At 40.2% G+C, this 27,858-nt stretch overlaps 1 protein-coding gene across 7 annotated transcripts in view; it reads left to right on the forward strand.

Moving 5' to 3' along the window:
* SVIL (supervillin) overlaps nucleotides 1–27,858 on the forward strand; it is a 225,532-nt gene that overhangs the window by 36,321 nt on the left and 161,353 nt on the right. For all 7 annotated transcript variants that reach the window (XM_081054517.1, XM_081054513.1, XM_081054511.1 and 4 more), the window contains exon 2: nucleotides 21,294–21,392. The gene's annotated coding sequence lies outside the window, so the exon portion shown is untranslated. The remainder of the gene's footprint in view (nucleotides 1–21,293; nucleotides 21,393–27,858) is intronic.

Here is a 27,858-nt window from a genome sequence, read left to right on the forward strand (position 1 = left end):
GTGCATTTCAGTACTTAAGTGCCTTTTGCTGCTGCTGTAAACAGGAAGAAACAAACTAAGGCAAAGCATCTGGCTGAGTGAAGGGGGGAGGCGGGCAGACAAGGAAAACTGGAAGAACATTGTGTTTTCTGCTGCCCAGCAGGGCCCATAGAGATCGTGGGGAGTCTGGTGTTAAATAACAAAGGGAACAGGGAAGGATTCAGAAAACCAGAGCTTCTGGATGGCACCTTCATCTTGGCTGCCCCTGCCACTCCACACCTAAGCTGGGGCACATGAGAATGTGGGTGACCTTTGGCTTCTGATGTTGCACTCAGTCTGGTCTTGAGAACAAAGCCAGAGGGGAGACAGTCTCAAGGAACAGATGTGTTCACCCCAGTAAGCATCCTCAGACTGAATTAGCTAATCCTACATTATTAAAAATTGCAGCAGTTTTCATTTCAATTCAAGATCTTGGAGATTTTCAATTCATCCTTGGGGAGTAATAGTTTGTTCATCTGTTATAATTGGATTTACTACCTCTTATCAAGATAAAGGAAGCATGCTTGGCACTTTTTCTTTCCCACTTGTAATATCTACTTTGGTCTGTGGATGTGGGAGAATTGTTGACAATGCTTCTTTGACATAACTTGCCACAATACCGAGGTGGTTATTGGGCAAGAAAGGGAACTACGCTTAGTTGAAATTGGGGGTAACCTGGTTGTTTATAGTAGTTAATGGCAAATGTTCCAAGTCAGGTTAGAATAGATTCAATCAAGGAAATTTTAGTCATGATTTAAATTGCCAATTAGAAGAAAACTATTAGAGAATTATAGAAATTGCATGTCAGTTTCAAATTTCACTGTGCTAGGTCATATGGGAATGAGGGATACTGATAAAGTAGGATGAAGTCCAATATTTTCAGAGGTTAACATAAGCACAAACTAATTTATTCCATCTCACATGTGTACATGTTTGTCAGCTTTGGAAGTTAATCTTATAATTTTTAACCTCCCCCCACCCCCCCAGATTCTAGCTACATTGAAGACTGGTTGTTTTCTAAAAGTAGAGGAGAAGCCCATAAAGGGATGGTGACTTCTTTTTGAGTTTTGAGTAACAGAACAAAAGGTAATCATTGATGATTCCAGAATGTGTTTGCAATACTGTAATGGAGGCCACCTGCAACAGCAGCAAACAAAAAAGCAAGCGTTCAGATATTTTCTCTTACAAAAACATAAGCGGTACTGTTCTGGGTTAGTTATATGATTTTTCTAAAAACAAAACTTAGTATACTCTTCTTAAATAAGCTTTTCCAGGTAGTTATAGCTGAGGATTAAGTGTGACCCAGCTAACCAGTTTACTCCTTTTCTTAGACGGTGGCCCTGGGCAAATCTCCCATGCCTGTTCTGTGTGACATCACACATTTAGAGACAGAATATGAGAATCCAAGATATAAGTTATAGACAGACAGCTAAAATGTAAGGACTCATTTTTATCACTCATAAATTTGGTAAAACTCAATGATAGCTGCCTTACCTCTTTCCTCAGTCCCAGCTCATTTAAGCCCCACAACTGATGGTCTCACTGTGACAAGACCAGTTCTTTCTTTGGCTGGGCTCCAGGAGCAGCTCCTCTCTCCCAGCCACCTAATCCCAAAGCTGGGTATCCTCTCCAGGTCAGAATTTTTTACCTGATGCTCTCGGTTCTCCTGTTTCCCCAGAACTCTCAGCCCCTGGCTGAGATCCCCAAAAGATCGTCTGTCTAAAATCTGTTTACAATATTTTGTTCTTAGAGACAGTCACAATTTCTCCTCTCCAGTTCTCAAAGTATCAATTTTCTCCCCTCTTCTTCACATGCTCTGCTTAATGATTGGATTTAGTTAAAAAGAAACCATATTTAAATTCATACTGGTCTTTTTTAGCTATGTCAGTCCTAAGGTCAGCACGCTGAGGATGTAAAGAAACATCAAGAGAATGTTTGAAATCTCTGATTGGCTTATGAACAGGTTGCTTTACCTGGTGGAAGATCTCCCTCGATGGAGATATTTGTATAGAAACTGCTCACCTGTCTGACAAGGATGTTGCAGAAGGGGAGCCTGGCTGAATTGGGAAGACAGTTTTCTAGGTTTGTTCCAACCAAAAGGAATTCTACAATTTCTCAATCCATGGCCGAAAGGAAGCAAGATTTTTTGGTGTGTTTTCCCCCACACACACATTTAAAAAATTAAGCAAAGATATTCTACTAGATGATTGCACTTGTAATTTCCGGTATACATCTATTGTGCTTTGGTAGTAACTTTCTTGAAACTCTCGTTCTCAAGCATATTTCCTCAATGGCTCCCTCTTAGCCCTCATGACCTTGGAGGGCTATCTGGAGAGAGAATGATTTTGTGGACAGACTTCCATGGAGATGTGCTCAGAGGGCACTTCAGGGTAGCTGTCTGAAGTGTGTGTGTGGTTTACTTGGTAGGGAGGGGTATTACCGTGAGTTGATTATAAACCTTGATCTTAGGATTTTAACATGACCTTTGAACCCCACCCACTCTGCCACCCTTGAACCCCTAGTATCTGCCTCCCACGGCCAAGCCATTTTAACTTACCATTCTTTGGGGTTGGCAGGAGAATCTACGTTAACCATAAGATAAAGTACCATGTGGTAACTGTTTTTGAAAATCTGTAAATATCCCATGACCATCCCTGAAAACAATATACATTTGAGACTGTAAAGGCATACTTGAGTTTTTAACAAAATTTTTATGCTCCCATTTCCTCCTTCCTTCTGCAGCATCGCATTGTCCTTACTTCTTGTCATTGGTTTGGTTCCTTTTACTAGCTATGTGTGGAGAACGTGTCTCCTCATTCCTAGAATATTAGCTCCATGAGGCAAAGAATTTCTTTGTTTTGTTTGCTACTTTCTGCCAAGTGCCTAGAACAGTCTCTGGTGCATAGTAGGTGCTCAGTGAACATGTTTTTAATGAGGTAATAAATGTATCTCCCTGACCAAACTGAAAGTTCCCTGGGGACAGGACCAGTGCCTTCATCCATGAATTTCTCACTGGGCTGACACAGCAGTTGCTTTCTTCACTGACCACCAGTCTGTGGGTGCGATAACATGCATTTGTCCCCTCTCTCAGAAAGGCTGAGGAGGTGGTGTTGTGTTGTCACTATGTGGGTGACCATAGGCTAAGCTGTGCCTATCTGCTACTTAAAGCTTAGAAGATTCTTTCCAAGATGCTTACAAATGAGATGTGGAAGGAATGCAGAAGCCGATAACCAGCATTGGTGTCCATGCAGGACTTTCTAACTCGTTGTGTTCACCAGCCCCTCCCAGGAAACTTATCCGATGGGCTGTGGTGAGGTGGGGGTGGGATTAGGGTGGCAGGAAGGGTGTGTACTGGTGTTACAGTGAGTCTTCTGCTCTGGTCAGGTCTGAAAGGAAGTGTGTGGTAAGTCACATGGAGGTACAATGTCTGTCTGTGACAGGGGCTAAGGTGGCCCTTGGTTTCCCTTTCATTTTCTGTCCTTGAAGACCTGCCTCTGTTTAAATGAATGAATGAGCACAGAGAGGAGCTTTAATGCAATGTGCATAATTTGATAGGCAGCCAATTCAAAGTCTGGCTGATGGAAGAATCCAATCTCATTCTGATGATCTAATAATATCCTTGAGTAGGTGCCTTGAGGGTAAGTTTTGGTTTATTGGCTTCCCCTCCCAGGTGATCATAGGAGGAGGGAGGTGGGCAGACTTTTCCAGAAACTCTATACTAAGTGACTTTATCTGGAAAGGAAATTTTAGGTACAAGCACTTTAAGACACACTAATAGTTGTCTTTTTGTCAGCTGAGAAATAATTTTGAGATAGACTTGAGATGTTAATTTAATGTAACCAAGGACTTAGGCTTTCTCTCTCTCTCTCTCTCTCTCTCTCTCTCTCTCTCTCTCTCTCTCTCTCTCTCTCTCTCTCTCTCTCTCACACACACACACACACACACACACACACACACGCCATTCTGACATTAGAAATTATCATGCTTTTGCATGTCAGGATTTGTGCTGAGGTAGCTAAAGTCCCCTTTTCCTCACCAAGTATTTATGAAGCTCTCATTCTGTGTCACATACTTGCCGCCAACTTACCTTCCCTACTCTCCTACACATGCTCAAAGTCATGCTTTAGCCCTGCCGTGCTCTTCTGCTGCACCAGAGTTCCATTCTCTCTGTACCTTCCCCAATTTACACGTCAAAATCCTATTCCCTACGATGCCAATTGTAAATGCAAGACCTTTGTGAGAGTTTTCTTGCCCCTTCCTCCATGGGAAACTCCCCTTATTTCAGCCCTGCAGTGCTCTGTGCTTCTTTGTGGGTCTTACCTTCTCCTCCCTGTGGCAGCTCCAGTGGGGCAAGCCCAGGAGGTAATGCCCAGGGTGCTGGCCAAGCTGGGCACCTCATCTGTGACCACCTCCTCCCTCCCTCCCCCTTGCCTTACCATTCCTGACCTAGCACTGAACTCTATCACCTTTCTTCAATGCATGACGCAGTTGTTATAGCCTAAATCTTTGGCTGTAGACTCAGGGCTGATGTCTCAGCCTGGCACAAGGGCCCTTCTGATGCCAACTTCCACCCCCCACCCTATCATACCATGTTCTGTTCGTGCATAATTATTACTGTCAGCTTTCTGAAAACACCAGGCTCAGTCTCAACCTTCTGGCCTGGCACATGCTGTTCCTACTGTATGGAATGCCTTCCCCCATACTTCTCAAGGGGCTAAACCTGACTAAGCTCTAATGAGGTCATTCAGGTGCCTCCTCAAAGAAGCCAGCATGGAGAGGGGGCTTCTGGGTCCCACTGGTCAAAGCTCATATTACAGCATGTCCGGCACTCTGTTTCAGATGTTGCTCTCAGCTAAATGGACTACTCTTCAAGGCAGGACTGCATCCTTGGTTGCTATCATTGCTCTAACACATAGGCCGCTTTATTCAGCTCTATTCACTGCTTCTATTCTCACCGGATCTGCCATATACATTTACCACTACAGTTGAGAATTTAGTAAAAGTTAGTGGAGCAAGATTATTCCTCCAAGATAATTCCCTACCGAGGTATTTTTAATTTTATAAGCGGGCTGCTGTAAGAAAACCACAGCCAGAGATGGCCATGCATTCAGCTTCAGTCAAGTCCTGCTCCCCTTATCCTAAAATGTGGGAAGAGAACCATATAGTTGAAGCAAAAAGACAAGGAGGGAAGGGTGTTTCAATAGTCACCAAACTCTTGAGGCTTCTACTATGTTTAGTCACTTCCATTTGGACAGACTTTTGTTCTCCACACTCAAGCTTAGTTTGCTACATTGTGCTGGACACATCTCCTCCAGGGAACAATCTATTAACTTCCCTCTGACATCCAACTGTCCCCCACACATGCAAGGCTCCAGTAAGATTCTAGATTCTGTTATCTTCCAGATAAGATGAGCTCTGGCTTCACTGCTGGCATCTGCCCCAGACTAATGACTTCTCGTGAAGTTAACCCATTTGTCACGACCTTACTTTACCCGTCGACTGAGGGGCCTTGGCTGGATGATCTTGCTTGCACGTTTTGGAGTTCTCTGGGCTGAAGATAGAACATTATGAAGTGGTGAACACAGAGGGGAGCACCAAACATGAAGAACAGAATTTACCCGAGAGTGCAAATAACAGAACTCACATGGAAAACGCAATTTTTTTCCCTCTTTCCTCACAGAGTTTGGGAGATTGACAATAAGTATCCAATGGAACTGTGTCCCAGGTGTGACATTTAGTGGCACTAACAGCATTTTGGGCTGGACAAGGCCTGGTTCTCCTGATACATTTTTTCTTTGGTTTGGGGATATTGCCGTGCATGGCCAACAAAGGAGCAAGGGAAATAGAAATCTTCCAGCAGTTTTCACTTCTCATGCCTCAAAGCATCACCTGGGGGTGGAAAGTCAACACATCTTTTTGTCACCTGTGTTCCCAGGCCAGGAATGGCAGTGAAGCTGAGGGGGAAAAGGGAAAAGGGATAATTCATGGAAAAAGATATTGGGTGGCTGGCACAGTCACATGGAGAGAGGGTCAATACAATTCCGTCTCTTTCCTTAAGTTTAATTTTTTTTAATTTGAAATATTGAAAATGATCACAATTAAATGGCACTCACTAAACACCCAGTTGATCAAGGTATTTTATAAACCTTTGCTTGGAATTGTTTCTAAGGTAAGTGGTCTCTATCTAGTGAACAAATTGGCTCTGGTGACCTGGGAAGAACTCTTGTACAAGGGACTAGAACTGGTTCTCAATTGATGCCTTCAGCACCAAGGGTCACAGCTGTGTGCTAGTAGGAAAAGAGGGGTGGAAAATCTACTCCTTGCAGCCAAAGGGGCATTAAATCCTAGGCGAATGCCTGCTGAAATGGAGCCCTACATGTGGCCAAATTCTGTTGTCAAAAACAGAAGAGCTGGCTGTAATTCCCCCAAACCAGAGTCCAGCTCTGAGTTCCAAGAGCCAGCTGTTCTGGCCCCCTAAGGTGACATCTCCAGGCCCAGGATGAGCTCCCTTGTCCTGCGAGAACCAGCTGCACCGCAAGGTTCTTTCTACTTTGAGGAGACGAAATCTCTACAAGACTCTGTATACCATGTTTCCCCAAAAATAAGACCGGGTCTTATATTAGTTTTTGCTCCAAAAGATGCATTAGGGCTTATGTTCAGGGGATGTCCTCCTGAAAAATCATGCTAGGGCTTATTTTCCGGTTAGGTCTTATTTTCTGGGAAACACGATAGTCCCAGGGCATGGCTTAACTTATTGCCATAGTCAAAGACGGCTTAGTCTTTGCATAGCTGACTAGTATTTACTAAGTATCTGTGTTTAGCAAGTTAAATGATCTGCTCTCTAGGAGTTTATATCACACACAGACTCACATACACATATACTCCTATTCTGTGAACTTTAAAAACAGAAGCATGAACGAACGCATGTATGCTTAGCTAACACAGCAATAGGATGTAGATGAATAAATCTTTACTGTAATTAAAAATCTTGTGCAATACAGGTGAGGGAGGTTTATCCTTCATTAGAATAGAAAAATGGAGGAGAGGGCATGGTTTTCCCTTCATTTGAAGGAGGCCAGGAGAAAAATGGTTAGTTTTATGCTTAGAAGAGTTGATAGCATGGATAGAGCATGGTTTGATGAATAGGAAACGGCCACTTCCTCCTGTAGGACTGGTAGCAGAACACAGGTGGTATATGTCATGAGGCGCTGGGGGACTGCATGGGTAGTATTCTTTTAGCAAGTAGGAGGGCTGGTTTCTAAGAGTCATGGTGGTCCAAGTTTCATACTGTGACCCTGGCTCATTGACCTGATTGCTACAAAGATATGTGTGGTAGGAAGAATCATGGCTCCCCAAAGAATCACACTTCTCATCCTAATCCCTGAAAGCTGAATACGTTACTTTATATAGCAAATAGGAATTGCTAGTTAGCTGACCTTGAAATGGGGAGATTATCCTGGAGATCAAAATGGGTCCAATGTCATCACAAGGGACCTCTGAAGTGAAGGAGGGAGATAGGAGAGTCATTGTCAGAATGAGGACATGTGATAAAGTCTCCACCCCTTTGTTGCTTTGAAGATAGAAGAAGGGGCTGTGAGCCAAGGAATGCAGGCAACCTTTAGAAGCTGGAAAAGGAAGGAAACAGATTCTCCCCTAGAGCCCCCAGAAGGAACCAGCCCTGCCAATGCCTTGATTTTTAGCCCAGTGAGACCCATTTCAGACTTCCAACCTCTAGAATTCTAAGATAATAGATTTGCATTGTTTTAAGCCACCAAGTGTGTAGTAATTCGTTACAGCAGCAATAGGACGTAATCCAATATGGGAACCTGTCTCTGTTTTGGAGTCATGAAACCCTCTTAGTTATTTATGGTATGTAATATAAAGGAAAATTTATGGAATGTAAATAACTCAATGAAAAATTTTGTCAAAATTAATTCTAGGATCTCTGTAGGCTCATTTATTTTACTAAAGCAAGGGTAGACTCTTTCTTCACTATTATATCCTCACTGCCTAGTTCAGTGCCTGACTAATTCATTTTTAAATGAATGAATGTTTTAACTAAATCCATGAAAAACCAAAACCAACTATCTTTTCAAAGAGTTTATTTTATAGTGTGTCACTATTATTAGAAATCTTAAATCCAAGCTCTTGTTTAGACAAAGAATATCACACTTTACATTGTCACTCAAAGATGAGAGGTTTGGTTAGAGAATTTTTTTTTAAGTTGTTGGGTTTAAACAAGAGTCATTATTGCTTCCTTGGGTCCTAGGAACTTCCTTGTACCTACACATGATTGGAGTGTTAACTTGTCCTTTGCCTGTTCAATAAAACTTCTGTAATATGTAGTAAGCTGTAACCTTAAATCAGTGACCCCAAAAAAGTGCTTATTATTTGTGAAACTCAGTTTGGAAAGCCTGATATTATTTCCTAACATTAATACTACTAATTATCTTTTCATGTGATCTTGTAGAATTAAGAATATTTCTAGTGTTGATTTATATTTCTTCACTCACTCATTCTCTGAGGACATCTTTGGTAGGACCTTGGTATGTGCCGTGCCCTGGGGAAACAAAAAGAGATAAGATATGGTACTTCCCAGAAGAATCCACATTCTAGATGGAAAGAAAGACCAGTGGGTAGATAAGGCGAATATAGAATAGCCAGTGTTAAAAGGAAGTTGTGGTGCCAAGAGGAGAAAAAGTTGCAACTGTCCAGGGAGAACACAGCAGAGAGGAAGAGACATTTAAGCCAGGTACCGAAGGAGCAGGAGGAACTTGGCAAGTAGAAGAAGGGGACATATATTATTAATTGCCTACTGAATCTCAGGCACTGTGCTGAGCACTTTTGAGTGTAATTTTTTCATTTAATTTCTACCCTGATGAAAATGATATTCTACAATAGTTGAGTAACTTTGCAAAACCACATAGAGTGTGATTTATGTTGTCTTAGAAGTCATTGTTGTAAAGCAGATGTGGTCAATCTTGTTCTGGAAAAGTTCAGAGAGTAAATATTTTAGTCTTTGTGGGCCATTCTGTGTCTGTCACAACCCTTCAACTGTGCCATTGTAGTGTGAAGATAGCTATAGATAATATGGGAATGAATAAGCATGGATGTGTTCTAATAAAACTTTATTGACAAAAATAGACAGTGTGCCAGATCTGGCCCACGGGCTGCAGTTTGCTGACTCCTGTTCTAGAATGGCAATTATAGCTACCATTTTGTTTTGGAATATTTCTGGAGAGGGTGCTTACAGGTTTCATTTGCTTCTCAAGGGGGGGGTCAGTGACAGTTTCAGAATGGATTATAGAATCTCACCAAGAAATGGTGGCAGACTGGATTAGTAATGGAGGTTCAGACTGCGCTAGTATTCTAATATCTCACATCATTGTGGTTGATATTTAACAGACCTCTGAGAATCCCGATAGAATACATCTTTAGGTCATTATAGATGAGTCCAAAGAGAAAAACCACACTAATTCAGTCTTGGCAGAGAACTTGACATTGTGTGGGCAGGTGTGTGCTTTAAGTCTAAGATTTAAATTTAAAAAGAAAAAAAAGAAAAAGAAATAGAGAAGATTTGTCTGGAACCATTGGGAAGAAATAAGGTAAAGATCTGAACGGATGACCTGGGAGAAGCCTGGGGTATATAAAGCCTTGATGTTGCTGTCTTCTGTAAAAGGGCAGAAACATCTGGTTAGTGTAATGATGAGGGGCTATGTATGTAAAAGGAAGTTCTAAGTCCAGATTAAAAAGCAGAATACATCTTGACATCTTAAAGCATCAAGCCAGAAAATCCATCTGTAATAGCTGATACTGTGGGAAAAGTCACTAAATTCAGAGATTTGAGTAAGGAGTCTTTCAGAACAAAACAGTGAATTTTTTTGAGAACAGATCTTTCTGTTCTGAGTATATCCTAAGAGATATAGTGTGGTAAGAAAACACCCAGAAAACCATTCAAGGATTTCAGAAATGTTAACAAAAAGAAACATTGGAAAGCCATTGAAGTCATCTGTCCCAGCCCTACGTGGCTAAAAGATTTTTTTTTCTCTCTGCTGATGATGGGAGCTGTATGAGTATGGTTAGTTTAGGGAGCGAATCTCTTTTGAGTAAAACTTTTGAAAGATCAAAAGCAGACAAAGTTTATAAGATGTTTTCAAGTTTGGATGGTTCCAACTGGATTGAAATGTTTTCTCACCAACAGGAATAGATTAAAAGTGGTGTCTGTGCCTGTGGTCTCCAGAGGTTCCTGTGCTTGGTGTCCCAAAGTGTTTTGATCTGGCTTCCCATCAGGCTCTGCGCTTTTGCTCTTGGGGTTGAATTGGGAAGTGGGGGGAGGGTGGGAGAGGGAAGGTTGGAAAAGATGGAAAATAGGAAATAGATATCTTCCTGGAAGACATTGTACATTATTAACAGGCTACGGTTATTCCAGTCAAAATGATATAAACTTTTCTTGTGTTTTGGATCCTGGGCATGAATCTTGCCTTGGATGAAATAGAAGTGATTTGGGGATGTGCACGAAGTCCCTTACTGTGGGACTGGCTTTGCTGGCTCTCCTGCTGCTGTCTCTCACTCTGACTTGCAAGCCTCAAACTTGATCCTATTGTGCGTTTGTGCCTGGTTTTTCTAGCCTCTTCTTAGGTTAGATACAGCTTCATGAAAAGAGCTTCCTCAACATAGACATTATAGGGCTACAGAAGAAAATAATCTGTAAAGCAGATAAAAGCTTTGATGTGGATTATGTCGAGCAAACAGTGTTTATATAAAAGGTTTTAACTTGTAAACCAATTAAAGAGTCTTATAATTTGACTTCTCTTTTTCATCAGACAAAGCTTTTCTATACTGTAAATTTAGAAAAGAACATTTCTATTCTATAATCTGGCCGGCATTCTTTTATGTTAGCAAGGGTTAAAGAGATCTTCAAAGCATTGTCGATGTATTGTTGTAGAAAGCTTTGAAGCTTTTATTAGCTTCACTGGAAATCTTTGTTTCCTGGAAAGTTCACTAATGGAATGTATAGTTTCTTACAGAAATCCATTTGTTAGCTGCATATAGTAAATAACCTAGTCAGTGGAGATGCTATTGCAAGATAAAATTAGTATCTAAATGAGTCCTGAGTCAGCTATTTCCATTGTAAAGTAAGTCTCGGGTCCAATTAACCTTTTCCTTATCTTAATTCATCTCTCTAACTCTCTGAGGGCAATATTCTATGCATTTTCCAGCAACGCAGACAGCTGCTACTGAATATGGAAATCACCTGCTCCAGCTCAGCACCTTCCATCTCAGTCAATAACACCATCACACCCCCAGTCGTCCCGTGTGACCACTTCTCATTTTCACTGTCACCACCCAGTCTAGGACTTACTTTCTCTGTCTTAACGGCTGTGGTGGCCTCCTATCAAATTCTCTGCTTCATCTTGTCGACTTCCACACCTCCCAACTCCCAAAGTCCATTTTCCTTGAAACAACTAGAGTGATTCTTTAAAACTAAATCAAGATCATGTCACTCGCTCACCAACCCCCAACAGCAGCTTCTAGTAACTTCAAATAGAACCCAAAGTCCTTTTTTGGCACAGGACCTGTAGGATTGTGCTCAGTTCTCTCTGAGAGGCATTTCCTGCTGGCTCCCCAGGCACTCACTCTCCCCACCTTGCTAGTCCCTTGGACTTACCGGTCACACTTCCATCTTAAAACTTGAGACTTTTCACTTGTTCTCTTCCTCCTTCTGAAGGAAGAAGTGGGTACTCACCAGCTTTCTCCCCCAATATGTCCAGGTCTGTGCTCAGATGTTACCTTCTCAGAGAAACCTCACCGCTTTATTTAAAATAGAAGCCCTTTCCCCCCATTCTCTTACCCTGCTTTTCCTTCCCAGCTCTTATTAGCTGGCATTCAGTTTATCACTGATTGATTGGTCTGTTTATTTGTCCAGTCATTTATTTACAATTTGTCTATCAGTCCCAAGAGAACGTGAGGTCCTTCTTTGTATCTGTCATGTCTGACACACGTAGGCAATCAAGGTGTATCTGCTTGGTTTTCAGTGCAAGAAAGAACCAGAACCATTCACATTGGTTTGGGTCTGCATACGGAGACCAAATCATAGTGCAGCTGTGTTATTCAGTAGTACAGAATGTTTTTCATTGTCCCACCCTACTAAAGGTTTGCCATTCAACAGTCAGAGTTTATATCTGGCCCAAGGATTTCAGCAGTAACTCAAGTTTACCTTCAACATAGTTCAACATACGGATCCCGCTACTTGAACATTTGGTGATTTAATGGTTTTATAGTGGTAATCTGTGCAGACAGACCAAGCCTCTGGAATCTCACTTGCCTTCTTTCCTCAGTGATTAGCAGGCACATTTATAGCACAAGGAGAAAGAGGCACACACCGAAGTCTATTTTTAATACAGTAGAGTTCCTATAATTATCTAAATACTCAGAGGTTGCTTTAAGAAATTTTGTATGACTGAAGGAACTTTTTCTCCTATAAATGAGCAACTAATGATCTTCCTATAAATACTGTATGATAAAACATTGCATGTAGGCGTGAATAGAGGAAGTTGGAAAAATAGTTTGTAGAACATTGTAGAAGATGATAATAGCCCCATTCCATGAGATCATTTTGTTGGTATAATTGCTCTGAGCTGCTTTAAAAACGTCAGATGTATTGATATATAATGTACATACAGTACAATGTATTCTTTTTGAAAATGTATGAGTTTTGATAAGTGTATATAATTGTGTAATCAACATAATCAAAATATAAATTTCCTTCACTCTAAAATGTTCCTTGTGCCCCTTTGTAATCAGTCCCTCCACTTAGCCCATCAGAACCACTGATTGGTTTTCCATCCTTATAGGTTTGCGTTTTTCAAAATGTCATATAAATGGAATCAAACACTATGTAGGTTTTTGAATCTGGCTTCTCTCACTGAGATGAATGCACTTGAGATTTACTCATGTTGTTGTGTTGTCAGTAGCTTGTTCCATTTTATTGCTAAGTAGTATTCCATTGTTTGGATATCCAGTTTGCTTATCCACTCACAAGTTGATGGATATTTGGGTTGTTTTCCAGTTTATGGTGATTATGAAGGAAACTCTCATAACATTCATGTACACATTTTTGTGGAAACGTAAGTTTGCATTTTTTTTCTTGAATAAATAACCTAGGAGTGGGGGCTGCTGAGTCATATGGTAAATATATGTTTAACTTTAAAAAAATGGCCAAACTGATTTCCAACGTGGCTGTGCCATTTCCTGTCTTCAGTTCTGTGAGCTGCGTTACAGCCCTTCAGTACTGATGCCCAGAGTGCTTTTCCTTCCTGAAGAGACACCTCGGGATTTCTCCCTCCCCTTTCTTTCCCCTCAATTTTGTGTTCCAATCTCTTCTACTTGGATCTTTAAATTACTTTGATGTATAAGTTCTTTCAGCCCTTCAGTTTCTGTTTTCTGTCTCTGCACATAATGCTAAGCTTTTATCTGTGTGACTTGGTGGTAGAGAACTAAGTTAAACTGATCTCAAGGGTGATGACTGCTCTGAGTAGGGCTTTCATGCAAGTGTAGGAGGCGCAGGGACGTCTGCACAAGGTGGTTGAACCCTACCCACATGTAGGGACAGAGTCTATTGTTAGGTTGGTGCAAAAGTAATTGCAGTTTAAAAGGTTAAAAATACTTGCAAAAACCGCAATTACTTGTGCACCAAACTAATTTTTCTCTCCTGGCAATAAGGTGTCACCCACCAGGTGTGGAATATACAACCGTGCTTGGATGTTCACAGTAGTGAAGATTCATTGCACCCTAGGTGGAGAAGTCAGAAGCAAATCTGTGACTATTAAAAGGTATGCAGGTTTATCTTGAGATACTAATTATGATGTGTGTAGAATCTTGTGAACAGGTTTTTCTCTCTCTTAAAGCGTTTACATTATTTTTTAATTAGTGGTGCACATCATAGCATAATGGTTAAGAGTGAGAACTCTTAACCACTATGTTATGTGCACTAATCACCTAGGTAACCTTGCACAACCTCTCTATGCCTTAATATTTTCAGCTGTAGAATGGGGATAATAATACTACCTAGTAGTGGTGATTAAATGGTTAATACAGAGGGTGCCAAAAAAATGTATACACATTTTAAGAAAGGAAAAAAACAATATTAAAATTACACTGATGGTAACCACTTTGAGCATCTCTTGTAATTGCAGAAGTCAAACATGACTTGTATTCATCTTTTGTTATCAGTATATATTGAGTATTGCAATTTTAATACAGTTCTTTCCTTTCTTAAAATGTGTATACATTATTTTGGCACCCTCTGTATGTATGTAATGCTTAGAACAGTACCTGGCAAATATTAAATGCTATGTGAGTATTAGTTTCTCCTGTTATTGTTATTAACTAAACTTTATTCCCAATAAAAATGTGTGTTTTTCATGCACTTCTCTCTCTTTTGCAGCTGCCAGGTACTAGCTACCTGTTCACACAATGACTAAAATTCAGTTAACAGAACCAGGATCTTACTACATTGCCTGGAGTAATGTGCGGTTACTGGTTATCCTCAGATGTGTGTACTTATACTCACATATGTTGACCTGAATCTCATGTTTAAGTGACATCCGTTCTCAGGTTTAGCTTACTTCTCTTACTCCTGGAGGCTCAGGAAGAAGTCATGATTTCTGAGGTACACTGTGATCCTCCCTTGGTCCCTGCTTCCTCCATGGGAAAGCTTGAGTCCACCATAGCTTTAGTCATTGTGTCAGGGTTAGAAGTTTGGCCACAAGACTTTTAATCATCTCTTTCTCTCTTCCTAGTTTCTTTGTTGCTATCTCCATACAAAGATGGTTACCTTTTAGCACTTCTTAGCAACATTTTCCCCTCTTCTTAGCAACATTTCTTTACATTGGCCATCTCTGCAGGGAGCAGACCTGACCTGGCTTTCCCATTTGGGACCTATGGTGTGTGGGAGTCTAGTCAAGTTATCTGTCTCTCTCTCTCTCTCTTTCTCTCTGTCTCTCTCTCTGTCTCTCTGTGTCTCTGTCTGTCTGTCTGTCTCTCTCTCTCTCTACACACACACACACACACACACACACACACACACAGAGGGTGCCAAAAAGATGTATACACATTTTAAGAAAAGAAAACTGTATTAAAATTGTAATAATATATACCGATAACAAAAGATGCATACAAGCCATGTTTGACTTCTGCAATTATTAGAGGTGCTCAGAGTGGTTACCATCAGTGTCCAGACACTTCTGATGATGACAAACTACTGCTTGAGCAATGCTGACCAAAGTTTCCTCTTGTATACACTTTTTTGGCACCCCTGGTACATAGATACACATACACACACGTATATACATGTGTGTGTATACACACACACACACACACACATACACATACATATATATTTAATTACTAAGTATAAAGTTGTCTATATATCTTAGTCAGCTTGGGCTGCTATAACAAAATACCACAGACTGGGTATCTTAAACAACACATATTGATTTCTCATAGTTCTAAAGGCTGGGAAGTCCAAGATCAAGGTGCTGGCAGATTCCGTTCTAGGTGAGGGCCCACTTCATGGTTTGCAGACAGCCATCTTCTTGCTGTGTCCTTACATGGTGGACAGGAGAGAGAAAAAGCAAGCTCTCTGTGTCTCTTCTTAGAAGGACATAAATCCCATTCATGAGGGCTCCACCCTCATGACCTAATTATCTCCCAAAGGCCCCACCTCCTAATGCCATCTAAGTGGGAGTTACGGTTTTAACATATGAATTTGGAGGGGGAGAACATTTGGTGATTTAATGGTTTTATAATGGTAATCTGTGCAGAGAGACCATAGCGCTATATTTGGATGCTATAAACAATATAAAACACACAAACACATATATCAATTAAACAGCAAGCGAAGTTTTTCTTCAATGTTTGCTTGCTACTTGTTTATTCATTTTGTGGTTGCTATGGGGCAAGTGGTAGGAGGAACCACAAATTTTGGAAAAAAAAAATGAAAGAACTCAAAATCGAGATTTCTGCCTATTAACTTAATTTTTCCACCTGTGATTTTGCGTAATATCCACATCCTTGGAATTTTGAAGCAGAAGACCTCCCAGGGTTTTGCAGAAGCATATCAAAAAATGTACAAGAACCTGACATTGCCTTTTAAAAACCTATGCTGTAATGGGATATACGGGAAGCCCATGTAGCAGCATAAAGCCCATGAAGTGGGAAACGAGTCCCCAAAGAAAGATATCCCTGAGGACAGGGGTGGTGGCATTTCTGGATCTCACCAGGGGCAATCGTGGTGCTTATTTTAGCTCCCTTTCCTTCATGTGTCCCCCACGTCAGTTGCTATTTTGATTGCGAGCATCTTCCTGCAGCTGGTGGTGTGCTGATTGCCAGAAGCCCTGGGGGGAGGGGGGAGCAGCCCCTGTGTCCACTGGTACACCTGTCAGTCCTTCAGCATCTGTTTGTTCAGCACTGGACTCATGACTCTGCAACACTAAAAACATACAATATGACAAGAGTCCTGCTTATAAAAACCCACTGTCTCATTTTTAAAGAAAAAAAAATACATGTGAAATACAGGCAACTCTTGATTAAGAGAGGCAGAGTACAAAAAAGTTGTCACTGTCATATTATACTATTTATTTATTTATTTATTTATTTATTTATTTATTTATTTATAAAAATTTTTATTGGGGAAGGGAAACAGGACTTTATTGGGGAACAGTTTGTATTTCCAGGACTTTTTTCCAAGTCAAGTTGTTGTCCTTTCAATCTTTGTTTTGGAGGGTGCCATTCAGCTTCAAGTTGTTATCCTTTCAGTCTTAGTTGTGGAGGGCGCAGCTCAGCTCCAGGTCCACTTGCTGTTGTTAGTTGCAGAGGGCGCTGCCCACCATCCCTTGCAGGAGTCGAACCGGCAACCTTGTGGTTGAGAGGACGCACTCCATCTGAGAGCTCAGTGGCAGCTCAGCTCAAGGTGCCGTATTCAATTTTAGTTGCAGGGGGCGCTGCCCACCATCCCTTGCTTGTGGGAGTCGAGGAATTGAACTGGTAACCTTGTGGTTGAGAGCCCACCCTCCAACCAACTGCACCACCCTGGAGGCAACTCAGCTCAAGGTGCCATGTTCAATCTTAGTTGCAGGGGGCGGAGCCATCCCTTGGGGGACTAGAGGAGTTGAAGCGGCAACCTTGTGGTTGAGAGCCCACTGGTCCATGTGGGAATCGAACCAGCAGCCTTCAGAGTTAGGAGCACGGAGCTCTAACCGCCTGAGCCACCAGGCCGACCCCTGTCATATTATACTTTAAATGCATTTAACATACCCTTACTTAATGAAGACTACCAACATTTACTTAGTATAAAAAAAAATCCAGTATTTAGGAAAATATTCACTGTTCTATGGATATTATCTTAATGCATAAAAATATTACAAGTATAATAGTTTAGGATCACAAAGTCTCCTATAAGTTACTTGAGAAATAAAATAGTCTAGTTTTAGTACCCTTAAAATGCTCTATTACTTGTTCTTTGTTCAAGCTTTCTGCTCCCCCGCCCCCCAATATTAAAATGAAGCCTAAACAATTTAGTATGTCATTGAGAGCTGTCTTTTCCTCTTTCTGAAGGTGTTGCAGTGGGCCTAGTGATCTTTGAAGGGAGTCCTCCCACTCAGTGTCCCTGTTGTCCTATCTCCCATGGTACCTGTTGCCCTATCTCCTATGCCATCTTCCCACTGGTGTCATTGCTTATTTATTTGCCTCTAGCCTTGACTTCTACACATGGCAGTGCAGTCACTTGCTAATAGTTTTCCCATCAATTTGTATGGTCCTAGAATTAATGCTGGCAGAATGACACCTCGGACACCAATATAGTACATGTTTGAAGGGTGGTGGAATGGGGCTATCCCTACACTGTTACAAACCCACGGTGATGTCTATAGGCTATTCTGTAGCTACAGTCAATGGACACCTTCTGAGAGTTACGTGGTGTTGTTGATTTGAAAGTATTCTTTTTTTTTTTATAAATGTTCAAATAATAATAATGATTTCTTATCTATCTATCTAGCTATCATCGCTATGGCTAAGCCAAACCTGGGTGGCTAAGAATGAACTATAGTAGTCATTTATAATCACATGTTTGGCAGAGATTCAGGAGAGAGAAAGGTCCCTAAGGAAGAAGTTAGGCAGTCAGAGAAGGCCTCATGGAAACTGGAGGCATTGTGAGCTGAATTCTGAAAGATATCTTGAAATTTATATGAAGATAGGGAAGAAGTACCCATGACTCTGGGAGGAAGTGCCCATGGCTCTGGGAGGAAGTGCTCATGGCTCTGGGAAACTATCTTGAAGAACTAATTTTCCTTGCTCTAGGCATCGATGGAAAGAAAGAGGGGAGAAAGTAACCAGAATAAAAGTTGGGTCTCCTGGAATCCTCGTCCCTAGGGTCTGTAAGTAGGGATTTTTGTATGCTTGGTGGAGGGGGGAGAAGACCCTGGTAAATGCTGTGCGCCTAGACACTGTGACACTGTAGTAGTTAAGTAGTATGTGAATAAAACTCACCAGAGACGTCCCTTCACTGTGGGCACGTCCATTGGTACCTCCTGTCAAACCTAAGTCTTTTGAAACATTAAAATTGTGCCTTTCTCTTGTGTATCTGCTGTCTAGATGCAATTGGTCTAGAATTCATCACAAAGTCATCTCAAAGTTCTTGCATAGGGATTGATCATCATTTGAAAGTCCAGAAAAAGTTTATTTTTCACCTGGAAGAAATACTTTAGAAAGGTTGAGAAGAGGCCTGGAGAGATAAGACAAGACCTTATGGGTGTGACCTGGAGGGGAGTTCCTCTTCCTGCTGCAGGAGCCATATTAATTCTTCTTTTCCTAGTGCCATGGTTTCCTCTGGAGTGCTGTTCTGCTTTCATACAGCTTTGAATAGTATGTTAAGTGTCAACCTGTCATTTAACTTGGACCCTTTCATGATTGTGGTCGTGCTCTTTTCCCCAAAGTATCTTGAGGCATTAAAGCTAATTTATTGTTTTGTTTTTCTGTTAGTGGCTATATTCTGAAGTTTTATTACCTAGTGACTGAGGTTTTCCCTTTGTCTTTGGACGAACCCGATTCCTAGAACTAAAGTGTTTCAGGTACAGGCCTTTCAAACTTCTTTGTCCTGGGCTCACGATCTCCACTATAGATTATCTCCTTCCTGGTCTCACAGTTTTAGAGCACCAAGGGGATCCTTCTGCATACTCAAGTTTTGAGAACCCCTGCTCTAGAAGGTTCTCAGGGGATGTGGGCCAACAACAGACAGACATGTGAGTCGAGGCAAAGCGTGCAGCTCTCTAAGAAGAGGGAGTGATGTGATTCCTCTCCTGCCCTCGCCTCTTGGATTCTTTTGGTTCTCTTGGCCTTTTCTTTTGCATAATTTCATTGTTTCCTTCTTTTGTGGCCAGTACAGAAAGAGGGTCCTTTTTTCCAAAGCAGGCAAATTCTTCCTTAGTTTAGTATCCTGAGGAGGAGCCCCACAGGAAATAGAGGCTTAAATTGATCTACTCCAGTTCACAAGACTCCAAAGCTTTTTAGTAATAAACAGATTTAAGGGGGAGGAGGGAAAATGATTTTATTTTTCACACACAAAAAATAGCCTACTAAAACCCAACAGTTTGTTTGCGTTTACCACAACCACCTATGTGGTTTAAGTAATAAGTTCATGGCTGTCTGAATTTCACCAAGCAGTGGCAACAATAATGTGTTTGTGTTTTTTTTTTTTTTGCTTTGTGGAAACTTCACATAGGTCGACTCGCATCTTGCCCCTTAACACCACAGGCTGATTTCCTTATAAGTTGCCTCCTCCTGGGATTTTGGAGATGAACCCCATTCTTTCTATACAAAGTATAGGCTCTAACACCATGTCTCCCATATGCTACTAAAAACTGAGAACTAATCCCAGTTCTGGTACTTTACAACGGCGGTGTGTCGCTGGCTGCTGTCCAATTCAGAGCCCTCTGTGTTTGAGAAATCTCTTTCCTAAGATGACTTTTTCAAAAAGTCATCCTTGTAGAACAAGGAAGTTCTGAATAGACATTGAGAGGAAGTAGGAGGAAGTGCTTCAGTAGCCTAAAACAAATGATTTCCCAAAGCCATCTTTAACCACTAACGGACTAACCACTAACCAACTAATAAAACCTAAGGACTTTTCTTGTTAGTCCAGGATCTCAGGGCTGGAGCTTTGCTTGTGTTCATTCAGTACCCCTCTCTCAGACTGAGTCATCAGAAATTCCACAGTCAGTCAGCCATTTTGGGTGTAAGGAATGAGTCTTTTACCATGTAAGTCGTCATCTTGTGTACAAATTACACACAGTTAGGAAAATCACAGGAAATGTACGTTTTTTTTTAGTCCTACAGTTTTTCACTTGCGTACAAGTGTGTTTTCCCTCACACCCCAGCCTTTGAGGAAAATAAATATTGAAGATTTTTCTCTGCCTGGAATTAGCCCAATCACTCATTCTGGATGCTCTAGACCAGGGGTGTCCAAACTTTTTTCAACGTTTTCCTACCAAGGGCTATAGGCGGTAAAATACACAAACAGCCAGGCCACTCACTTGAGGTGAAGTACGTATTGCCTCACCTGGTTTATTTAAGTAAACTAAATATATTTTTGGAATTTGCTGCAGGCCAATTAACAATGGATTGTGGACAGCAGTTGGCCCATGGGCCGCAGTTTAAACTCCCCTGCCCTAGACAGTTTAGTCTCCTAACTTTTTTCTCCAGTGTCTCTCTTTTTCTAAGGAATTGGGCCTTTGTCAGTTCCTTATGGCTGACAACCCATATGAGTTCCAACTCACTCTCCTCTGTTTTCTCAAGTCTCTCTTTGTTATATAACTTCTCTTCCCAAACCCCTTATTTGGATCTGATATAAATTTGTGTTTTAGAAAGTAATCATGTTTACTCAAGATAACACTTGCCTTCAGACCAAATATATAAAATTTCAGTCACCACAGAACATTAGAGCTATGGAGAACCATTCGATAGGAATGATTTTCTTCACCGAGTTTAAGATGAAGGAAAAATGTATTTTTAATTGAGTATTTTTATGAGGTTTAAAAAGTGGCTCTAACCACTGTCTATAATTTGTAGTTGCTGATGTAGCTGAATAATTGAAAGGGAGAAAGCTTTTTAGAAGCAGAGAATGAATCAAAGCAATGTATCCTGCTCTCCTCATGTATGCGGCTGTCTTATATTATTTGCTATTTTCTTTCTTAGATTTCAAAGAAATTTTTCTCCTTTTTCAGAGAGAGTTTGATTAGATGGTCTTGAAGGCTTGAAGCTGATGAATGAAGATTTTGAAGTCATTCTACATCTGAAGCCATGATTTAAATATCAGCAGTACGGTAAGTATTTTGGAAAGAAATATAACAGTTTTGTGGTTAACACATCATTGGTTTTTGTCTGCATTTTGAGAATACATTAAAGTATACAGTAATAACATCTGTCTAGTAAGGTTGTGAAGTACAGTAAAGTATGTTATCAAGGGTGAATTTGTTTGAATCACATTCAACAAATCAGAGCTCTGAGAAAATGAAAGCTACCTATGTGATTAGGGTTTTCTTTTTCAGCTAAGCTGTGGCTATGAAAGAACATTCAGGGACTCTAAGTGAGACTTTCTAGATGAGAGCAGATCCAGTCACAGGAAGGGGAGCAAAAGCTTCCTTTCAGGAAATGTTCTATCTGAACTGCCTCTCTGGAGCAGTGTTTCTCAAAGTGTGTTTCTGAGAACACAGTTCCCTAGAGTATTAGTACTGTGGAGATGGAGGTGGGAAGATGGGTCTGTGCTCAGATGAGTTTGGAAAACCTTGGATTAAAGTTAAACAATTGTTTTTGAAGGATCTCAAAAACGAATGAGTCTTATGAATCTCCATGGGTGTGTATAGTCAGTAGTGCTGACCAAAGTCATCTGGACTCTTTTCTTCTGGGCATCTTAAGACCAGTGTTCCATTTATTCATTAAATATTTACTGAACACCAGCAATGCACGGTGTTAGATTCTAAAATGACAACAATAAATGATATTGTCACTGTTTGTGCATAGATAGTAAATAAGGTAAGAAGAAAGTAAGAGCAATTATTGATAGGCATGATAACAGATATTTAAGAGAATGATCTGGGGAGCTAGGGGGCCTGGGTTTTAATTCTGAGTCTGTCACTTATAAACTGCATGACCTTGAATAAGACATTTCACCTCTTTTTCAATTTCCATATCTGTAAATTGATGATAATAACATCTGTCTAATAAGGTTGTTGGGAGGATTCAGATGACTACTTGCTGGCAAATACTAAGCCTAATACAAGTGTTATCCGATTTTGTGATTATAATAATGATGGATGAGTACTTTGAAGGTTATATAATAGACTGACTGGGGAAAAGATATTGGTGGATGGGAACTTTTGAATATGATTGACCAGGACTGCCCAGAAGTAGAGAACCATAAAGATGAGAAGTACTGAGTAATGGAGATAGTATAGAGAGAGCATACACAGGGGAAAGCAAGTGCAAAAGTCTATGTTTGATGCAGAGAAAACATTTGGCAAAATACAATTCCTCTTCATGATAAAACAAAAACAAAACTAATAAAACCCAAAACAACAAAAATGAAACAAACTAGGAATCAAAGGGAACTTTTTGAACCTGAAAAGGGAGTCTATGAAAAACCCACAACTAACATCATACTTAATCATAAAGTACTGCAAGCTTTCCCCCTTAGATGAGGAATAAGACACAGATGTCCACTCTCATCACTTCTGTTCAATGTCATCCTGGGGGCTCTAGCCAGGGAAGTTAGGGAAGAATTTAAAATAAAAGACTTCTAGACTGTAAAGGAAGAACTAAAACTATCTCTATTTGCAGATGACATGATCTTGTGTACAGAAAATCTACTAAACTATAGAACTAATGAACAAATTCAGAAAGGTTGCAGGATACAAGATCAATACACAAAGATCAACTGTATTGCTACACACTTATAATGAACATCTGAAATGAAATTAAGAAAATAATTTATTTTACTTTAGCATGGAAAATAATAATGTACTTAGGAATAAATGTAACCAATGAAGTGTAAAACTTATACTCTTAAAAGTATAAAACATTATTGAAAGAAATTAAAGAAAATCTAAATAAATGAAAAAACATCCCATGTTCATAGACCAAGACTTACTATTGTTCAAATGGCAATGCTTCCTATACTGATTTATAGATTTAATGCAATCACTATCAAAATCTCAGATGGATTCTTTACAGAAATTAAAAAGCTTATCTTAAAATTCATATAGAAATTTAAGGGACCCAGAATAACCTAAACAATCTTGAAAAATAGCAAAAATGGAAGACTCACATTTCCTGATTTAAAAACTTAACACAAAGCTACAGAAATCAAGACATTGTAGTACTAGCATAAGGATAGACATACAGTTTTTGAAATAGAATTAATAGACCAGAAATAAAGCCATACATTTAAGGTACTTGATTTCTGACAAATTTTCCAAGACAATTCAGTGGGAAAAGAAGTCTTTTCAACAAATGGTTATGGGACAACTGGATATCCACATGCAAAAGAGGGAAGATGGACTCCTATCTCATACCATATACAAAAATTAATTTAAAATGGATCAAAGTCCTAAATGTCAGAGCTAAAACTATAAAACTCTTAGAAGACAACATGGTTGTTAATCTCTTGACCTTTGATTGGGCAGTGGTTGTTAGATATAATTTCAAAAGCACAAGTGACAAAGGAAAAATAGATAATTTGGACTACAACAAAATTAAAACTTTTGTGCATCAAAAGACATTATCAAGAGAGTGAAAAGACAACCCACAGAATAGGAGAAAATACTTGCAAATCATATAATCTGATAAATGACTTGTTATCTCGAATATATAAAGAACTCTTACAATTCAATAGTAAGAAGATAACCCACCTCAAAAATAGGCAAAGATCTCAGTGGACATTTCTCCAAAGAAGATATGCAAACAGCCAATAAGCACCTGAGAAGATTCTCAGTATCACTAGCCATCAGGGAAACGCAAATCAAAACCATAACGAGATACTATTTCATTCCAGTATGGAAGACAGACAGTAACAAGTGTTGGTGAGGATATGGAGAAATTCGAACTCTCATACATTGTAAAAATCTTTCCAAATAGCTGCTTTGCAAAATAGTCTGGTAGTTCCTCATACAGGGAAACATAGAAGTACTTTATAATCTAGCATATCCACTCCTAGAAACATGTACATATGTGTGTGTGTGTGTGTGTGTGTGTGTGTGTGTGTATGGGATGTGTTTTGGATGTGTGAGTATCAGCATTTGGTGATTGATGAGATACTAACATAGGGAGTAAGGTGAAAAGAAGAATTGAAAAGAATGACTCTTAAATTTTGGAGTCCAGTTTTGGAATCATTGAAAAGAATGACTCTTAAATTTTGGCTGTGGCAACGTCTGAGAAAGAGAGGAAAGACTAGGGATGGAGTTGTTTTTATTTTTTAAATGGTGACAGCCTGCTTTGAGAATCCAGAGTTCTGTTGTGGATACATTAAGTTTCAGTACCTGTTAAATATCCAGATAGAGATATTAACTAGACAGTTGAATGTGCATCTAGAACTCAGAGGAGCAATTCTGACTGGATTTAAAATTTAGATAGTAGGTGAATCCATAGGCAAGGATGAAAAGAGAGAGAGAGAGAGAAGAAATGGCTAGATAGATTGGGGGGCAGAGATAGGCTGGGGGAATGAATAAGTCTAAGAATGAGGTAAAATAGAGGAGAACCACAAAGAAAACAAAAGGAGCACCAGCCAGGGAGGAAGGCAAGTAGGAGAGTTTAGGGTCACAGAACTCAGGTGGTTTGAGAAGGAGGGAGGGGTCCACAGAGGTGGAGTGACAGAGAGTTCAGTAAGAGGAGAACAGAAGCATCTTTTGGAACTGCCAAGATGGATGTTGTTCCACTGTAATTGAAAACAAAACAAAACAAAAACACAGCAACAATTGGTACCATGACCAAAAAAAAAAAAAAAAAAAAAAAAAAGTTCAGTAGTGGAAACCAGATCACAGTGGGTTGCAGAGGGAATGTGAAGTGTTAAACTAGAGGGAGGTAGGCTAGTATTTCTAGAAGATTGCTGGAACCACACTCTGGTGAAAAATTGCTCTAGGATCCTTTCCTGCTCTGCTGAAACAACTGAGTGCCGAGGGCTGAGTGCTGGTAGGGTTTGAAGGCCATCTCTTCCCATGGAGCCAGCTCTTAGGGGTATAAATCCTGCAGCTAGGCAGCTGCCAACTTGTAGGTAGGGGTGGGTAGTGCTGGGCTGGGATCCAGACAGGAGGGTCATTCTTTGCTTTGTTCTCTAATGGTTTTGATTTTCTTTTGTTATTTTGATTGGGAGAAAGCTGAGAGAAGGATTTTATTACTGCGCTTTTTCAAAGTTTCAATCAAATTGTTTGAAAATGTTTATTTGAAGTCAGAATAGAGCAAAGGCATTCTATACTTTAAGCCACAGTCTTTATAAAGCAAATTTCTGGTTGTATGTACGTCACTGTATGTACATCTCAGTAGACATCAATGGAACCCGATATTTGGCCCACTGAACGCATAGTGGGTCCTGAAGCAAGGTGGAGGGAGAAGTGGTAACTTTCTCAGAAGGCACACATACAGATGCTTGAGGCAGATGCATTTCATAAACCTCAGGAGTACGTTGACCATACATCTTACCATTGGCCTGAACACATTGTTTCCCATGCTTCTGTACTAATTTAAACTGTGTGGAAACGACTTTTAAAGATACATGTTCCTTTAAGTAATGACGCAATTTTTACTTACTCTTGAGAAAACGGACTGCTACTTAGGCATATAAATGGCCTATGATAAAACAGTATTTTTTTAAAATCCAACATTTTCTAACTAGCTTGGCACAAAAGTAGAAAATATCCTCGTTTTTCAAGCCCTGGTTAACGGCTCTTCATAAGGATTTTTTCTTGTGTATGTGTTTTAAAAAATTATGTGTTGTTGTTTGGTTGTGTTTTATTGTATACGGAAGGGCCATGTATTTGTGGATTTTGAGGGAAGAATTTTTCAGTATTACTTGCATGAAAACATTCTCATTCTGAAAGAAGAATCTTAATTTGTCCCAGAGCACAGGTCCACAGGGTTTTAAATGTATTATTATGAGAAAACATTATTAGTAATGTGTCCTACTTGGTGAGAAGCTAGAATATCATCCACAAGGAAATAAGAAAACACCAGCTTAAAAGAAACCCTGACTTTAGAATCCTGTTTTTTTCAGCTATCCCCTGCCCAATTTAGAGATTTTGCCAGCTTCTGGTAACTTCCAATCAGGAGAGAATGAGAGTGGTTATCGGGAAGAATCATTTAAACCTCAGCCTGTTATTTTGCCTAAAGGGCACTTTTTATATCTTGATTATAAAAGCGCTAGAGAACGTGGTTGTAAAGAGAAGGAATTTAGTCTGCTGTGTGCACAGCTAACTGCTTCTTGAGAGCAGCCTGCGGGAGGCTCACCATGGCCTGGGTTGGACAAGGTCAATGTACAGTGTCTTCTGATTGTTTTCAGAGGCTCGGATTGTATGAAGCAGGTACCACTGACAACATTTCAGATCATTTTATGGAGGAGCACTGACTGAGTTTTTTCTGCTCAGGGAGGCTCTGTGCAAATTGCTTTGTTTCTCAAAACTGTCTTGTTTGTTTTGGGATGCAGCCAGGCCTCTAATGTGGGTGGTGTGTGCTGTGTCACAAACCTCAGGCCCCAAAGCTTGAACTTGGCTTTGTCTGTCAGATCAGATGAGCTGCAGGAAACAGGCAGCTAGAGCTTGGGGCAAACTTAAAAGTGATGAGTGTGAGCCTGGGCAGCCAGAGCCTTTGGGCAGATGTCTTTGCGATGTGGGAATCTGGGTGACATGAAGAGTGAACAACAGAAGAGGACAGGTAAGGGCCCTCTGGATTTTTTGAAATAACTTCGTTTGGTTGCATTTGGAAACCTGGGTAGCATTTCATGGGCTGGTTGGGGGCCTCGTGCTCTCTTTTTGATGTGTGTGTGGGGGGATGAATTTTGGATCTTGATAAAGTACTTTGAGCATTGCAACTAAAAATGCCACAATTTGACTTTTTAAGTAAAAATGTAGGGTTTTTTTTTTAAACTGCTGCCCTACTACTAAAAACCTGCTACTATCCAACTCTCCAAATAGGAAAAACAAGCACATAAAATTCCTAAAGGAATGTCTTTCTTTGTGATGTTTTATTAAATCCAATGTAAGATGTAGGCCTTATTCAAAATTAAATCTACCATAAAATGCAAAACAGAAACCACAGAAGAATATAACTATACCTTTGGACTTCTCTGGTCCTTACCTGTCCCCAATCTCTCTCTCTCTCTCTCTCTCTCTCTCTCTCTCTCTCTCTCTCTCTCTCTCTCTCTCTCCCTCTCTCTCTCTCTCTCTCTTTCTCTCTTTCATACATACATGCACACACACACACACACACACACACACACACACACAGGCGCGCCTTTAATTGCATGAAAAATGGGTAGCAAACATCTCGAAGGGCAAACAGAAGGTATAACACAATCAAATAAGAGGTTGAATATAAATTGGAACAACTCTTAACTTTTTATTTCACTTTCATTTGGATACTTTTACTAATTCTCTTTGTGGGTTTAGACTTTTCAAACATTCTTTGGCTCTGGGAGAGGGAGTTGTATAACCATAAAACTTGAGAATCCTGGCCCTAGAATAAATGTTCCTTTAAAAACCCCAAGGACAGAAAATTGAACACAGCTGTGCAAAAGAAAAAGACAAA

Source organism: Rhinolophus hipposideros, assembly GCF_964194185.1.
Source record: "Rhinolophus hipposideros genome assembly, chromosome: 1".
Lineage (NCBI taxonomy): Eukaryota > Metazoa > Chordata > Mammalia > Chiroptera > Rhinolophidae > Rhinolophus > Rhinolophus hipposideros.